The sequence below is a fragment of the Pseudonaja textilis genome, chromosome 2, assembly GCF_049901715.1.
Source record: "Pseudonaja textilis isolate UNSWEBS1 chromosome 2, rPseTex1.2, whole genome shotgun sequence".
Lineage (NCBI taxonomy): Eukaryota > Metazoa > Chordata > Lepidosauria > Squamata > Elapidae > Pseudonaja > Pseudonaja textilis.
The window spans coordinates 46,196,531-46,214,737 of NC_141991.1; the positions used below are offsets into that span (position 1 = coordinate 46,196,531).

At 36.2% G+C, this 18,207-nt stretch overlaps 1 long non-coding RNA gene across 1 annotated transcript in view; it reads right to left on the reverse strand.

The window, feature by feature from the left end:
* Positions 1-339: 339 nt before the first annotated feature.
* The window catches only part of LOC148126842 (uncharacterized), a 51,972-nt gene continuing 34,104 nt past the window's right edge, over positions 340-18,207 (reverse strand). Inside the window, exon 5 of the long non-coding RNA XR_015741627.1 lies at positions 340-930. This is a non-coding gene — a long non-coding RNA (uncharacterized LOC148126842). The remainder of the gene's footprint in view (positions 931-18,207) is intronic.

Genomic DNA, 18,207 nt, shown 5'->3' on the forward strand with positions numbered 1-18,207 from the left:
GCAGGTTCTGACCAGTCTGGAAAACTGGTAGCAGAAATTTTGAGTAGTTCAGAGAACCGGCAAATACCACCTCTGACTGGGCCCGCCTCCATCTATTCTCTGCCTCCTGAGTCCCAGCTTGGCTGGGTCATCTTTTGTTCCTCTGTGCAGGAGAATGGAGCTGGAAAGCAGGTTAGTGGCATGGGGAGGGAGTGGGATTTTGCAGTAACCTTCCCCCAGGAGTGGAGAGGGAATGGAGATTTCACAGTATCCTTCCCCTGGAGTGAGGTGGGAATGGAGATTTTACAGTATCCTTCCACTACCACGTCCACCAAGTCACACCACCAAGCCAAGCCAAGCCCACCAAGCCAGGCCCACAGAGCCAGTAGTAAAAAAAATTTGAATCCCACCACCGATCAGGACTATCAAGATTCAAGTTCAAACCTAAACTTGGCATTGACCCTTGTGTGGTGACAAGTTTGTGCAAATACTCTCTCCTAGGTAAGGGCCAAGTGAAAAGATAAGGCAGGAATATCCTTTCATAATTTATAACATTTACTGGTAAAACTACATCTGGAAAAATGGAATCATGTTATGAGGCCTGGGTGAATATATGCAGCAATTCTATATTATAGTCATGGAGATTAATTAGATCTTCATTAGAAAGATAACACCTTTGAATTGAACTTGGCTTTCGATGACTACATAAATTTAAATATGTAGTTTTCTGTGTGGAAAGAAACTGCAGAAATGGCTTGTTATCACCTTTCTTCCAGAAAATTGTTCAACTTTCCAACAAAGCCTACAGTCCTCTATTCCCTGGTGTTCTCCTATTGGAATATTTATCAAGCCAACTTCTCTTTAGACCATCGATGTGGAAGATGAAAGCACAGCACAGTCTCTCAGAAGGGTGTTAGGCTAAGGAAATCTTCTCTGGAAAGATATGGCTTGCTGGAGGAGGATGGGAGATTAGTCCCTTAGAAGGCATAGGGTTTAGAAAGATATGCCCTATCAGAGATAATAGGAATCATACTCCAATGCTTTAGAAAGGTGCTGTCCTGAGGAAATTTTCACTGGGCAACATCAGCCTCTTTTCTCGAAATAGTCACAAGCCTCTAGCACATCAGTGAAAAAATTGCTCTTCATTTAAATCTAATCATACAAGAAAAACAGTAGCAATCAACCAGCACCATAGGAAAAAAAGTCACTGGGACAGACACAAATGTAAAATGAGACCATTGCCTTCCATGAGAGGGTAAGTAGCACAAATTACAGCTTTGAGACGGGGGAATCAACAAACACCAGTTAAATGCATGACTTGGTTATTACTGCTTTTGCTTTTGTTGCTAGTGGCACATTGCAAATGACTTGCAATGGGACTAAAAAAGATAGGACAAGGAGCCAGTGTTTCATGTACATACAGCCCCTTATAACTTTGGCACTCTTTTTACAGTAATTTTTTTAAATTAAAGATTATAATCAGAATAGTAAAAACTAATACTAATTAAAAGAAAGAACAAAAGACGAGACAGTGCAAAGGAAAGAGGAAAGGCAATGAAAGGAAAGGGGAAAAGGGGAAGGAAAATGAAAAGGAAAGGGAGAGAAAGAAAGAAAGAAAGAAAGAAAGAAAGAAAGAAAGAAAGAAAGAAAGAAAGAAAGAAAGAAAGAAAGAAAGAAAGAAAGAAAGAAAATATAGTTAAGAAAAAGAATATATATGAAAAAATTCATCACAAGTATAAACAATTTTAGTAATTTTTAAAGCCAATAATCTCTTTATCCCATGTCACAGCTGATCTATAAACAAATTCATAAAGCATTGTCATTTCAGTCAAATCAGACCAAATAAGTCAACTTTATATTCCTTCCTTTTACCTCTAACAATCTTAATCTTTAGTTCACTGAAGTAATGTCATAGAACTTGATTTCTTCTTATTTTATTTTTTACCCCTTCTTACAGATTGATCCATGCTTTAATAAAACTCTTTTATAAATCCAATATAAAATAACTAACCAGGTCACTCTTTTGGTTTATTATTTATAATTCCCCTTTGATTTTTAAAAATCAGCCAATTCCTTTTGACTTCCGATGAAATATATTTTTCCAGGTCTTCTTGTAGCCCTTCATTGTTAATTCTGTCTCTTGTCAAATAAAAACATAATCTTTATTTATATGTCTTCTGCCATTTCTTTCAAAATATATTTCAGATATAGTCTATCCACAAGAAGCATTGATATTGATATTGTTAATATTAAGTTCTGATTCCATTTTTCAAAAGTATCCTTCAACATTTTCAGTGTTATTAATATTTTGTGTCATTCCATAGCTGATTATCAGGTTTATGTATTCTTCTCCTTTAATTAAATTTTGTAGTTTCCTCTAATGTCCATTTTTTGAAATTGTTTATCTCTTTTATATTCAAAACAAGTCAACTTTCCCACAGGAAGGATAGTTATAATTAATTCCAAAATCCTATTTCAAAGTCTTTAAATTAGTTTTTTGCTATTTATTTCATTTTTAAAAACTCTTAAACTTGTAGTTAAATTTTTCTTTCATTAAGGATGACTCATTGTTTTCAGACTTGTCAATTCAAAAGTTTCTAACAGTTGAACAGTAGTTAACAAACGATTTCCAAACGTGGTTAGAAAAGAAAGTAAGCAAACATAGTGTCCTTTTAAAGACATTGATTGTGGTTTGAGCAAAATGGATATCTCCCAGTGCTTAAAATTTGTTTATCTTCAGTGCATCATTTTTTCCTCCCAAATATGTTTCGTTTAATGATGCAGATTGGCTGTTACCTTGCCAGCTAAAGCTGAAAAACTATTTTTATTTACTTGGAAGTGTTTTCAGAAGACATTGTGTCTTGGTAAAGATGCTTGGTAAAGATTACATGTTTTCTTTTGGCACACTTTTGGTATTCTTCTATATTCTAATTAAGATACTCGTGGAATCATCTGAGTCCTCCTTTGATATGCCTACATTTTCATTAGCCCTTTGCTCTACAGCCTTATTTCTTCTGACCAGATGCATCCTTTATACAAGAAAGAGCACTTCATTTGTGCTTCTGCTGTTGCCCTCCATAAATGGAAAATCTGAGTGGGCTATCAACATTAGTTCTTTGATTAAAACAAAATTGAATCTGTCAATTGGTTGGACATTCAACTTTGGAGAAATCCCAATTATCTTTTTTTAATAAAAGTTTTTATTTTTTAAGACAAACATATACAAACAAAAGATAAAAACATAAAAACATAAAACCATCTTCCATTCTACATACATACAGTGTGTCAGTTGGTTACAAATCTTTTGTGCTATCCTTTCATAGTCATTACTCACAGTTTATATAATTTTTCACATTGTCAAAGTAAAATACGCTTATATATTTATCAGTTATTAATCATCCATAACTAAACTATTTATTCCATCATTTTATACAAGATATTCCAAATTTTATTTTAAAATTTATATTGTACTTTCATCCAATGGTTATATATGTCTATATTGTATTTTATATCAATCTATTAAACTTCTATTACAAAATTATCTAATCTATTACGTTACCATGTATTTTTGTCCAACCATTGATAAAACAAATCCCATATCATATAAAATTGCTTATCTTCTTGCTCTCTAATTTCAAATGTCAATTTACTCATTTCAACACAGTCCATAATTTTCTTAATAACTTAATAACTTCCTCCTGCATAGGAATTTTTTCATTTTTCCAATTCTTAGCAAATACAATTCTAGCCTCTGTTAAAACATTTACAATCAAATATTTCAGCTCTTTATTGTATATTTCCAGTATAATTCCCAATAAATCTCTGGTTTAAAGTCTATGTGTTGTTTTATCATTTTTTCCAACCATGTGTGGATTTTAGTCCAATATCTTTTTCCATCCGAGCATGTCCACCACATATAGTAATATGAACCAGGTATCTGATGACATTTCCAATATTTATCCGATTTGTTCTTAAACATTCTTGCAATTTGCGTCAGGGTAGGTGCCACCTGTAAAACATACAAATTTTCTTTATATGCAGGTGACATTGTCATTTTATAATTTTGAGACCACAATTTTTGCCATTTCTCTAAATCAATCCCATATCCAAAAATTTTTCCCCCAAGCAATCATCGTTTGTTTGACTTGTTCTTCCTCCAACTTAAATTCTAATAAATGTCCATGAAGTTTTTTAATTAACTTTTCATCAGTACCCATCAGAATTTTATCTAAATCAGTCAACTTATCATAAATACCTTCTGTTTTAAAATATTTTTCAAATCTAGATTGTATTTGTAAATATGAAAACCAATTCATTTTTACACCTTGTTCTTCCAATGCTTGCATAGATTTAAGTTCACCCTTTTCATTCAATATCTCACCATACCTAACTTTTCCTTTTTGTATATTATTGGATAAGAAAAAGCTTCAATAGTAGATATCCATAATGGAATTTTTAAGTAATATTATCTTTTTATCTTCTCCCAATTCAAAAACAATGCCTCTCTAATGTAATGTCTTCTAAATTACCCCTGCATTTTAGTTCCCTTATACCAGAGGAAGGCATGCCATCCCAGCAACAAGTCATGCCCTTCTAAAGTCAATAATCTACTGTTCCTTAATGTTATCCATTCCTTTACCCACATCAAATTTGTCACTTATATATCCCTAAATACTTAACCTTATTGGTGACCTGTATTTCTAAAACTTCTTACAACTCTTTCTTTCGTCTTGCTAATATATTCTTTGTTAATAACTTTGTTTTATCTTTATTTTCAAATCTGCTACTTTTCCATATTCTTCTATCTTTTCTATTAATTTAGGTGCTGTTTCCAATGGGTCCGCTAATATAAATACCAGGTCATCTGCAAAAGCTTCCAATTTATACTTTTCCTTTTTAATTTTCATTCCTTTTATTTCTTTTTCATCTCTAATATTCCTATTCAACACTTCCAATGTTAACACAAACAGCAGAGGCGACAGTGGACAACCTTGTCTTGTCCCTTTTCTTATATCTATGGATTCTGTTAATTCTCCATTTACCATAACCTTTGCAGTTTGTTTATGATATATCATTTCAATGGCTTGGATAATTTTTTTACCAAAGCCCATTTGTATCAATTGCAGTAAGATGAATTGCCAACTCACATTGTCAAAGTCTTTTTGTGCATCTAAAAACATCAAGGCCTTTTGCTTTTCAGGATGTGCCTCATAGTATTCCAAAGTGTCCAGAATTATTCTCACATTGTCTTTGATTTGTCTCTTTGGCAGAAATCCATTTTGATCAGCATGGATAAAGTTATTTAAATATCTTTTCAGTTTTTCTGCCAAGATTGAAGCAAAAAAAATTGTAATCTGAATTTAGTAGGGATATAGGTCTACAATTTTTAACTTGCTGAAGGTCTGTATCCTCCTTTGATATAAGTGCAATATATGCTTCTGACCATGTTTTGGGTATTCTCTTATTTGACATAACTTCGTTCATGACTTCTAATATGTGAAGATTCAGTGTTTCCTGAAAAGTCTTATAAAATTCCACTGTCAATCCATCTGGACCTGGGGCTTTTCCAACATTCTGTTTTTTTAAAGCTTCTGCTAATTCCATCATTATGTTCCCTTCTAGCATTGTTGAGAAATCCCAATTATCTTAAACCTGGAAAAGAATGTACATTACCTGAGGAGTAGAATCATCTTAAGGGAGTCCACCCTTTATAATATTATGTACCCAGATTTTGCAGTACTAATTTAAAAAATTGAAATAATTACAAAAAAGGGAGCGGGGAGTCTAGAACATCAACTTGAGAGACCAAAAGAGTCTCTGTGTGCTATGATTCATGACCCTGTTACAAAACCTGCAGAGAAAGCTGGAGCCCTGAAGAATAAGAGCATAAACCTTTTCAGCATGAAAGAAATAATGTTTCCTTCTCGTAGGGCCACAAGATCTGGGCTGCAAAATGCCAAATGGCCACTCGGATTTTTTTTTAAAGCCCAGCTCTCGCAGTCCCACCTTCAGGGAATTGTTTAGAAAAGTGAATTCAGGTTAGTGATTTCAACATTCCCTGAAACAAGTTTGCTCTGTATTGCAAATAAGGTTTAATAGTATATTAATTACTTGAAAGTGAGCATCTTTTATTTGATTAACCTTTTAGGATTAATTAACAGACTCCAGTAAATTAAGATGCAGATTCTGATATATCAATTATTTGTAATACAAATACTTTTTTTAAAAAAAATAAATGGATAACAAGTACCATCTTTGACATTTTCCAAGAGGTCCTGACAGAAAAGTCTGGATGTGTCTGCTTGATTAATCCCCAGTAGGGAGAAGTGACAAGGAGCCTCTTCTCTGTGGATAAAACCATTTCTCTCTCATCACATTAAACACATTTAAACAAATTAATGAAATACAGTTTTGCAAAACTCGCCATCACTTCTTAGAAACTTCTTTAATTATGAATTCTGCATGGCAACCGTTATCAAGAGAATTGTCTCTGAAACTGATGTTCAAAGAATGTTACATCAAATCTTCAAACAGCTGAGAAAGGTTCAAGCTACAAAGTTGAAACATCTGTTGCCATCTATGCATTTTTCAGTGGGGAGATCAGAGAGGAAGGCAAAAGCAGACAAAACAACCTTGGTTCAGCTTTATTATTTTAATCAAACAGCAGCCCGTATTGGATGTTTTATGCCGAGAGAAAGCAGGCGTGCTTACAGAGGACAGAGGACAGATTTATAGACTGGAACCAGGCTTTTGAGCAGCCAGAAATATTTTCCTCTTCTTTTTTTTTTTCACGTTATCTGAGCCAGAATTTTCTAGCTTGGCTGAAGCCATCCTGTTTCAACAAAGTGACTTGAATGACATGCAAGCTTCTTCATTCCAGAAATGTTGTTTGACCGTAAGGCAAAATCCATTGAGTGATAATTGTTTATAAGACGCTTTTGATGGAGATGAGGAAATAATATTAAGCTAACAGTTTAAAAAAAAAAACATGGTACTTTCTGCAAAATAATCCTTCACCAAAATGATAGAATAACAGAGTTGGAAAGGATCTTGGACATCTTCTAGTCCAACTCCCTGAACAAGCAGGAGACCCTATACCAATCCAGATAAATGACTCTTCCTAAAAGCCTCCAGAGATAGGGTGCCCAGAACTTCTGAAGGCAAGCCTTTCCACTGGTTAATTGTTCTCACTGTTAGGAAATTTCTCCTAAGTTCTAGGTTGCTTCTTTCCTTCTTTAGTTTCCATCCATTGTTTCTTGTCTTGCCTTCTGGTACTTTGGAAAACAGGTTGACCCTCCCCATTTCTTCGTGGCAGCCCCTCAAATATTGAAACACTACTATCACATTGCCCCTAGTCCCTCTTTTCACTAGACCAGAAGGAGGATGTCAATTCTGCAAACAGTGCTGCCTCCCATCACTGATATGAACAAGTGAAGTCCAATGTGAGTTTATATTGGAGAGGCCCTGGAACAATGGATCTCTTCCCTTAGTAAGAAACAAGAGATGTGTTACATTTCTCCTGAGATAGGGTTGTTTCTAAGCAGAGACGAGCAGTTGCACACTTGAATATTTCCCTGCATTTCTATCTCTGGAAAACTTGCATGCCAGAGAAAAGAACTGTTGTTTTTAGACAGAGGAGCATTTGAATATTTTATCTGTTTGTGCATTCCTTCTAGCTGCATTCACAGAAATCTATCATGGGAGATAATAATCAGGTTCAAAGAAACTATTCTAAAATATCACTAATGTGGGCAGAGGGGAGACCAAAAGTGTATCTCACTTATCCTTTACCATGGCCATGATCATTCGTAGATGTCTAGGAAAAGAGGTGAGTATCCAATCTTCATTCCAAGGTGCAATTTCTCATCTGGCCTTCTGGAATGGCAGATTCATAGGAGGTCTACGTTATAGTGTTTTTCATGTAGCTTGTTTAAGAACCAGCCTTGAAGTTTCTTAGATCACTGGTGTTGCAACTATATAAAATAGTAGAGGGTTGTGGAAACCAATAGTAATTCAGTCTAAAGATGCAGTTCGGCAGAATCTCTTGATGAATGTCTTGGTAAAATCCAAAGCCAAAGAGGAAGGATTTCATCAGTAATTTGGGTGGGGCTAGGTATTCTGAGGAGTGGATTGTAATTAATTAGGTCAAGCCTATTAACATTTACATTACACTTTCCATGTGTTCATCATCTCACAATGTCAGAAAGCCATCACCAAATTCAAACTTATAACCATTTGTTTAGTGACAGTTCAAAGTTACAGTATCATTGAATTAAAATGACTTGTGAACATTTTTCACACTTACGACCACTGCAGAATCCCCATGGTCAAGTGATCAAAATATGGACACTTGGCAACTGGTTCATATATATGATGATTGCAGTGTCTTAGAGTCATGTAATCATCTTTTGCGACCTCACAAACCAAGTCAACAGGGAAGCCAAATTCACTTAACGACTGTGTTACTAACAACTGCAGTGATCCATTTAACCACTGTGGCAAGAAAGGTCATAAAATGGAGCAAAATTCACTTAGCAACTGTCCTGCTTAGCAACAGAAATTTTTGAAAAATGGGGTTAGGGGATGCATGTGGTTGGTCCAAGAGCATGTTATCTATTCTATAACAAAATTGGCTGAGAAAATATTTGAAATGGAGAACCCCATCCCTTTAATTTTTCTACAAGTGAATCTGATCTTTTGCTATCAGCATACAGGTTGGACATGATGAAATTACATCTCTCCCAAAGATGTAATTTTGGAACAAAGATTTGTCCCAAAGGTGCTTTTTCAAGAGGCAACTGGAATTCCTTGTTTTTCTTTGAAGATCTTTTGCTTCTCAGCCAAGAAGCTTCTTCAGCTCTGACTGAATGGTAGGGAATGAAAGGATTTATACTCCTTGCTGGTCATTTGCATTCTTTTAGTGAGTCATTAAGGCCACCTGGAGCTTTATCTTTGTCATCAGGGTCACTTGAGTGGTGCAAATGAGTGGGAGCTTCTTGGAACTGTTAAAAGGACTGTATTACAGACAGGAGATAGATGATGCCATATCCCTCCCCTTCTGTTGAGACAGGGCTGTTCAATTTTGACACAGATGACCTCTTCTCTTCTTTCAATACTGCTGGTTTGAAAGTGGCCTTAATGATTCACTAAAATAATGCAAATGAACAGCTGCCTGCAAGGTATATAAATCCTTCCATTCTCCATCATCCAGTCAGAGCTGAAGAAACTTCTTGGATTGAGAAGCAAAACACCTTCAAAGAAAAACCAGAAAGCCCAGGTGCAGGCGTGGGATGCTACTGGTTCAGCCCGGTTCTATTGAACCAGCTGTGAAGAGCAGCAGAACTGGTTCGGTGTCTGCTGCTCTGTTTGGTCCAGCCGCCCAGGCTCTTGGATGTCCTTTATTTGCTACTTTTTCAACCTCCGCTGCTTTGTGCAGCACAACTGAGGTTAAAAAGCAGGAAAGAAGAGGATTTTCAAATGCTGTGCACTCTCCTGCAGTGCTTGTCAGCTATCTGGGGAGCACAGCTAAGGTTTTTCAGAAATGGTCTACATGAGCATGCAAAATGCACTCTCACCAGGGGTGGGATTGTACCTGCTGGAGAACCAGCAAATCGCGCCACTGGCTGGCCCCTCCCCTCCCCGCCCAATGCTTCTTACCTGGCATGTGCACCATCAAATTTGCCTGCTAAGTTGCTATTTTTCTTTTCTTTTTTCCCCCAACCATCAGCTGTTCTGCTGGGCCAGGAGATTTAGATTAGCTAGAAATCAGGAAATTATTGGATTTCTTGCTTTCTAGCCAATCTAAAAACAAAGCTGAGCCTGAAGCTTCTATTATTCAGTGCAGACTCAGGTAGCAGATGGCAGAAACCCAGATCTCTGAATGAATCTGTGATTTTGTGAGCAACTCAATCTGCCTGCCTGCTTTGCCTGATTTTGGGTAAAAACTGCTCTTTTTTAATATAAAAAATTCAATATTTACATACATAGTGTATTGTGAGTTAATTTTGTGAGTTTGCTTGCAAGCAAATTTTATATGACAGACTCAGATAGCTGATTGCACAAAGTTAGATCTCTGAATGAATCTGTGACTCTGTGAGCAATTCAATCTGCCTGCCTGCTTTGCCTGATTTGTGGTAAAAGTTGCTCTTTTCATATAAAAAAATTCAATATTTACATAAATATTTATAATATTTACATACAAGCCATGCCCAGCCAATCACATGACCACCAAGCCATACCCACAAACTAGGCCATACCCACAGAATTGGTTGTTAAGAAATTTGAATCCCACCCTGCCCAGTTGCCTTTTGGGGAAAAAAAACACCTTTGGGATAACCATGACTGAGAATCTCCATAGACATCTCTCCCGTTTCTTTTCTCTAATGTTTCTTCTCCAGTGGCCTCTCCTATAAACATGGGAATAGTTAAAACTTTCTGATATGTTACGTTATTTTGTTGTGCTTATAAAACCTGAATTATCAAACACAAGATAGAAAAAAAAAGTGAAGGGTAGTGGCTTCTAGGCAAATTATAATGATATAAAATGTTACTGTTTGACAGCAAAGTTGCAAAGGCAACTAGCATCTCTATTATTTTATTCTGTTGTCTCAGTACATTCAACAGGAATAGCAAGAGCCAGTTCCTTTCCCTGAGGAAGGTGTATTCTAAAAGTGAATAATAGAGAGAGACAAGAAGGGTGAAAGGCGTGAGAGAGATAGTCAAATGTTTGGAGTTAACTTTGAGTCAATTACATTTTATTTAGCTGGGGTGTAACAGAGGGAAGGCAGGACAGGCAAAAATTTCAAGGCAGGCTTGCCAGAGTCGATTTTAACAAGAGGCTTCAAAGGAGAGGAGGGGCAACCCACAGTGTGCCCTTCTCAACTCCCCAGTGCCGTTTGGCTAACAAGGGAAGGTTACACTCGCATTTGAATCTGACAGGGGTTTTGTGCTTCCAACATCTGCATTACAAACAGCTTTTGCTGCAGAAATGTGATTGTGGCAAAAGCTGTGCACCTCACACAACTTTCCTAGATACAGCAACCTTGCCAGAAACCGTTAAAGCAGCCATAAATAACAAAAGGCACCTTTTGTTTCACATGTTCTTTTCATACCGTGATTTTCCTCCACTGCAACGCTGTGGACCTCCTGGGACATTATTCCAGGATGATATGAAACACAATTTCCCTCACTTCATCTAGCCTGACTTCTCCCTCAGCCACCTCTGTATGAAGTGCTTCAACTTCAGATATCGTTTTCCTCAATGGAGTCCAGATGGCTTTTTAACAAGTATCAATTCTTTCCTGAATTTGGAAGCACACTACAACTTCTGCACCACAGAAATACATTGTGGGAAGGTAGGAGGCTCCTCCAACCCCACCTGTTTTCTCACCTTTTTCCAAATTTCATCCATACCAGCTGGTTCTGAAATCATCACAAACTCCTCTGCTGAAAATATCAGGCACTGATTTGTACCATTCTATGAATTGTCTCATGAACTCATTGATTTACTGATTCTAGCATATCATGTGCACAAAAGTATGTGCATGGTCCCATTTTTAATCACAAAAGTCTGGCATGGGGGAATGATCCAGCCATCTTTTGAAGCCCTCTAGACATTCTGAGACACAATAGTAAGAATAAAAATATCTGACTATACATTTATGCAATGTGATATTGAACTGACAGCTTTTTGATGTATTGATGACTTCCATTTCAGAAGGTATTAAAAGGAGACTAAGCAGGTTCCTGGAGGACAACACACTCAGTGGCATTGGCATTCACAAGATAACTCATCCCAATGGCATATACTGCATCTACTACATCAAAATAACATGATATGAGCCTTAGAAAAAAGAAGCACTACGTGCCAAAAATTATTTTAGAATAACAATACCCTCTCTCCTGCTAAAACAGATTCTCTTGTTCATTCTTATTTTGTCAAAGCACTTTCAAATATTATATGTTATAGGTCCAAAGATTCATTTTGCTTTGCAGATCTCACAGGATAAATTTACTCTGAAGCAAATGAAGTGCTAATTGAAACACGTTGCTTAGTGAAGAGGGAATTTCTTGCACTGTTTTCCATTCTGCCTTCATTTCTGAATGCTGACATGCTATCCAGTGGTGGGATTCAGATTTTTTTTACTACTGGTTCCGTGGACGTGGCTTGGTGGGTGTGGCAGGGGAAGGATACTATAAAATCTCCAGTCAGAGGTGGTCTTTGCCGATTCTCTAAACTTCTCAAAATTTCCGGTTCTCCAAAACTGCTCAGAACCTGCTGAATACCATTTCTGATGCTATCTCATGAACTAATGCTAAAGAAACCCAGTCAGATTTAAAGTACGTGGAGTTTGTGAGTGTCAAGGATAAAATCAACTGTGACACAAGATAGGAATGTACCAGTAGGAACAGACAATTCATTCCTCTGCTGCGCCTCAGTTCTGGGGCTGTTTTCCTCCTGCTAGCCCTGCTTTAAGAATAGGCATTGGCAATGGAAGACATGCATATATATATATATACTGTATGTATGCATTCATGGAACAGGTCAATTAGCAGCAGAGTTGGCAAAGCTGCTTGAGGAAACCATACAAAACTTGCAACATGCCTTCAGGCATGCTACTTGACCATTTATCTCTACCTAATTTAAGTCAGCTTAAGCAGACTGTAATAAATGATTCCAAATACAAGAAAACTATTACAATTTAGGGCTTGAGTGAAGAGTTATACATCCAGTCACCATTTACTTAAGCAAAGGGGAACCCAGATGCCTGGAAATCACATGGACACAGCGTTATTTCACAGCAAGACTGCTCCGACTACTGCTAGCAGGCCAGGGACGACATACATACAGGTAGTCCTTGACTTAACTTGGGCCCAACATTTTTGTGGCTAAGCGAGACTGTTTTTCAGTGAGTTTTGCCCCATTTTATGACCTTTCTTGTCACAGTGTTAAGTGAATTATTGCAGTTCTTAAGTTAGTAGAACAATTACAAAGTGAATTTGGCTTCCCCATTGATTTTGCTTCTCAGGAGGTTTCGAAAGGTGATCGCACAGTCCTGGAATACTGCAACCGTCAGAAATACATACCAGTTGCTCAGCATCTGAATTCTGATCCCATGATCGTGGGGATGCTGCAAGTGTGAAAACCATTCATAAGTCACTCCATTCCATTGTAACTTTAGCGCCATCACTAAATGAAAAATTGTAAGTCAACTTACACCCCAATGGGAGCACACTATGCCAGAGGCAGTTGGTGGAATGAAGGACAAGATCTCACTCGTCTAGCCTTTGCGCTCTTGGTTTTGTAATCTTGGTTTAATTGCTAATTTTAATGCTTTTATATTTATGATTTTATGAAGTGGTGCGGTGGTCTAGAGGTGAGCTCTCACCTCACAATCAGGAGGTTGTGAGTTCAACCCTAGATAGAGGCAGATATTTCTTTCTCTGGGCACACTGAGAATATATCTGCTGAAAAAACTCCACATTGGTGACAGGAAGGGCATCTGGCCAGTAAACACTCAGCTCCATTCAGTTGTCCAGGCTGCAGGTAATTATGGGGTCATTTCAAGAGGAGGATGATATTTGTGATTTTATGGCAATGTAAGCTGCCCAGAGTTACTTCGGATAGTGAGATTGGCAGTATATTAAATAAATGAAAAATGCATACATGCATGCATACATACATAAAATTAATGGATTTATACCTTCAGAACTAAAGTCTTTTATCCAATTTTAAAAGCCAACGAATCTCAAAATACATTGAATTCCCTGCATCATATAGTTCCTTCACATTTACTCTCCTTATCATAAATTTTCAAGGGTCTATTTTTAAAAAGTTACATATTTCTTACTTTCTGGAACAAATATTTTTTAAGTGCAGGCAATACATTGTATTATAACTGGTGGTTGGCCTGGAGCAAGAATCCTAAGAATTTGTATTAAAATGATATTTACTGTATTTTTATTTTCTATATTCTGTGCTTTTGGTAAACCATTTGGGGGGATTGTTATCCTGAAAGACAGGATATAACTCATTGTAATTAATAAAACATCAAGGTCAATTATACTTTGCCACTTAAATCAAACCATTTTCTTCTTGTTACAGAAGAAATAAATTAGTACTGAAAATGAAATAAAAATATGAATATAAAAATATATAACAATATAAGCCCTCCCAAGACTGCCAATTTTTTCATTCAAGAATCAGCAAGGAATGAAAAGCAAGTGATTTTGCTGTTGTTATTTTCCATAATAATCTTTTTGCTTTTAACATTTTCTGTTATGGATCCCCCCCCGCCCCCTCAAAAAAAAAAAATTCTGGAAGAAGATAGTGACAAACTATACCAGCCTTCCTATGCTGTTAAGATCTAAAACCTTTAGTTTTCTATGTATTAAGGGAGCATGTATTTTCTTTGAAATATTTTTTCTAATATGTTGTTTTGATGAGGATGCTAGATTATGAAACATTGAACCATACATAAAAGATCTGTGCTCAAAGGCTGTGATTTTAAAAAAAGAATCAATCTAGACCAGGTTTGGAAAAGATCTAAAATCATAATAGGTGATAGCACCAGTCTCTCCTTAATTCCCTAAAAAAATATTGTTGTTAGTTGCAAAGTCATGTCCATTCCATCCTCCAGGCCTTCCTGTCCTCTACCATCTTCTGGAGTCAATTTTAGCGCATGCTGACTCCTTCAGGGATTCCATCCAACCACCTCATTCTCTGCCATCCCCTTCTTCTTTTGCCCTCAATCTGTCTCAGCATTAGACTCTTCTCCAGTGAGTCCTTCCTTCTCATTAGGTGGCCGAAGTATTTGAGTTTCATCTTCAGGATCTGGCCTTCTAAAGAGCAGTGAGGGTTGATCTCCTCAAGGATTGACTGGTTTGATCACCTTTCAATGGGAGCATATCAGTACTTTGATTAAAAAAACCATCAACAAATCCCAGAACTGTAGACTAGGCTAAGAATTCCCCCCCCCCGCCCCCTCAAAAAAAAAATTCTGGAAGAAGATAGTGACAAACTATTTCTATATTACTGCCAAAAAAAACTAATGGATGTATCATGTAATTCCCAGAGTCAAGGTCCATTTGAACAACCACATATGCTTGCCAACTTAGTTTATCTTGAAAGAAAAAAACTTGGATTAGATTGGTTTGCTGAAATAATTAGCTTAGTTTACAAATCATGTTAAGCTATAAAATATAACCTTCAAACACAGTGGCTGGATTTGCATATTGCACAATATTAAACTCAAATCATATGGTGTTGAATGCAATAACAAACAATAAGGCCACCCTGTTTAATAAGGTGTATTCCTTATCAATCTAGTCTTTACTAAACTCAAAAAGCTAGCCAGGGTTAGATTTGGATAGTATTAGAATGGCAGAAAATCTTATGGTGGTAAACTGGACAGTCATAAAATATCCTGGAAGACAACAGTGGCAGAAAACCTCAGTACCACTGCCAAGCAAGCAACATAGGCATATTTGTATGATCATTTGTAGTCAACCTGAAAAAGGCCCATTACATATTAAAACTCATGAAGATGTTTATCTGTTTTAAAAAAAAAAAACTCAGAAACTGATGTTTCACGATATAAGAATGAAAATCCCCGCTGAATCATGTAAGTAACCTATTTACTCCAGATTGTCTATTTCCAACTATAAGCTACCAGATGCCTCCATAAACTTATAAAGGAAGACTTTCTACCCTAGACTGAACGTTGTGTATCATCTGTGATCAGGAAGGTTCCAGAGTCATCATGATTAACATTTACATGATGAATTTGTTTCATCTTCTTCTCAAGCTGTCCAAGTTGGCGGCCATCATGATATTTACTGGCAGCTATTTCCAGAGTGTAACGATGTACGGTACATTTTTCAGTACAGTACATTTTTCAGTCCTGAATTTTCAATCAGTCAATTTAAGTTGATGTTCTCAAGTTCTCTTCCTGCTAGAAAAGGGGGAAAAACTTCTTCCCTGCCTATAAAAATATACCCTTCCTAATCTCTCTCTCTCTCTCTCTCTCTCTCTCACACACACACACACACACACACACACACACACACGTTTATCTTTGCTCTGCTCTGTAAGGTTCAAAGGCAGTGAAGGTTTAACCTAGTTTCCTCTTCCCCAGCAGGAAATATTTTTGGCCATAGACACTTGTGCTTTGAATCTGTGTCTAAATACATCTGGTAGATTTTGCAGAACATAAATTATATCATTTCATTTAAGGCAGATATTTTGAGAAATAGAAGGTATCTGGTGGTATATCACATAAGGAATGAGCAAAGACATATTTTTTCCTCTTGGATTTCTTGACAGGGCAGCAGAATCTGATGTCTGTTCCATTCCTTGATTTGATCTAAGCTGATAAAATGGAAAAAAAACTATTCTCCTATTTATGTATGAAGTACTTATAAGTACTACAGTACTTATGTATGATCTCATTTTTAACCATGTCAAGGATTGCCTTCAGACTAATTAATCCAGAATAAAAGAGCTTCATTTCAGGCCTAAAACACTGATGAGAAATTTCCCCAGAATTCTTCTCATGAAGCAAGTTTACAAGTGCTAAAATACCTATTGTAAATTACATTATTAAATTAATGAGACTCTACAATTATATGCTCAATGTATCATTAAAAATTTACATGCATTGAACAAAAGAGCAGATTTAATAAGGCAAAAAAATTGATCTGAAATAGATTAAATAGATCTGAATATGAAAATATTTAAATGTTTTAAAAACTAAGAGAACAGAAAAGGGCTTGGTGCCAAAAGCAGTATGGTTGCCAGGCTGGCAGGAGCGGGGGAGGGGATATCACTGTGACAGAGTTAACTTTTGCCCCCACCTTACGAACTTTAAATTGAGGGGCCATTTGGTTGGTTCATAGCATAAAAATGTTGTATACTTCTTTAAAAGTTCAAAAATCCATCAAGAGATCCCTTGAACCCTGTTTTACCGAGGTTTAAATCCATCCCCAGTTTGATCTGACATGAATGTTACCTGCAGATTTTGCTAGACTCTATATGCCATAAATAAAGGGCCCTTATTTCCCATAGAAGCCTTCCCTGGGATTTCAGAAGATAGTTATTGTGAGCTGATATTGTATTAGAACCTGGAATAGGAATGGAAAAATAATTATTATATTTCAAACCAATTTAACGACTTGCCTGAAGAAATCTCTTATACTCCTTTAAATATCTAACAAACCTTCCAGATTATTAAGTATCCTGGAAGGTTGAAACAAGGGCATTAAAGAACATTAGTAGAGCATACCATTTTCATACAAAAGATCCCAGTTTATCATTTTTAAAAAAAATTAATATAATAATTCCATCTTCAATTGAACAGTATGTTGTCCGGGTACATATATCTTTGTTGAACAATAATCAAAATTTGCAACATCATTCGTTACATTGATATTAATTCTACAATATTAAAACAGTAATATTCAACATACTGATCATAATATTTACTTATCTCTTTTAACATATCTTCTTAATTTTGTTTCCCTGCTTCTAACTTCCATTTTCATTATTTAAACATTGGTAAAATAGATCCCATATCACATAGTATTCATGCTCTTTCTCCTTAATTGCCAATGTTAATCTGTTCATTTGTGCACATTCTAATATTTTCCTAATCACATTCTCATCTCTTCACTCTTCCAACTTTGTGCAAATATAATTCTAGCAGCAGTTAATATATGAATAACTAAATATAGAAGAGAAGAGAAGAGAAGAGAAGAGAAGAGAAGAGAAGAGAAGAGAAGAGAAGAGAAGAGAAGAGAAGAGAAGAGAAGAGAAGAGAAGAGAAGAGAAGAGAAGAGAAGAGAAGAGAAGAGAAGAGAAGAGAAGAGAAGAGAATTCTTTATTGGCCAACTGTGAAATTTGTCTTTGGTGCATATGCTCTCAGTATACATAAAGAAAAAATAAAATACATTCATCAAGAATCATAAGATACAACACTCACTGATAGTCATAGGTTACTAATAAGTAATAGAATCATAATAGGAAACAAAACAATATAAATTGGAAGGATACAAGCAACACAGTCATAGTCATAAGTGGGAGGAGGTAGGTACTAGGAAGGATTAGAAGAATAAAAGTAATACAGTCTTAGTAAATAATTTGACAGTGTTATGGGAATTAGTTGTTTAGCAGAGTGATGCCACTGTCCTTGTGTCTAGTTGTTCTGGAGTGCAGTATGGGTTTTCCTTACT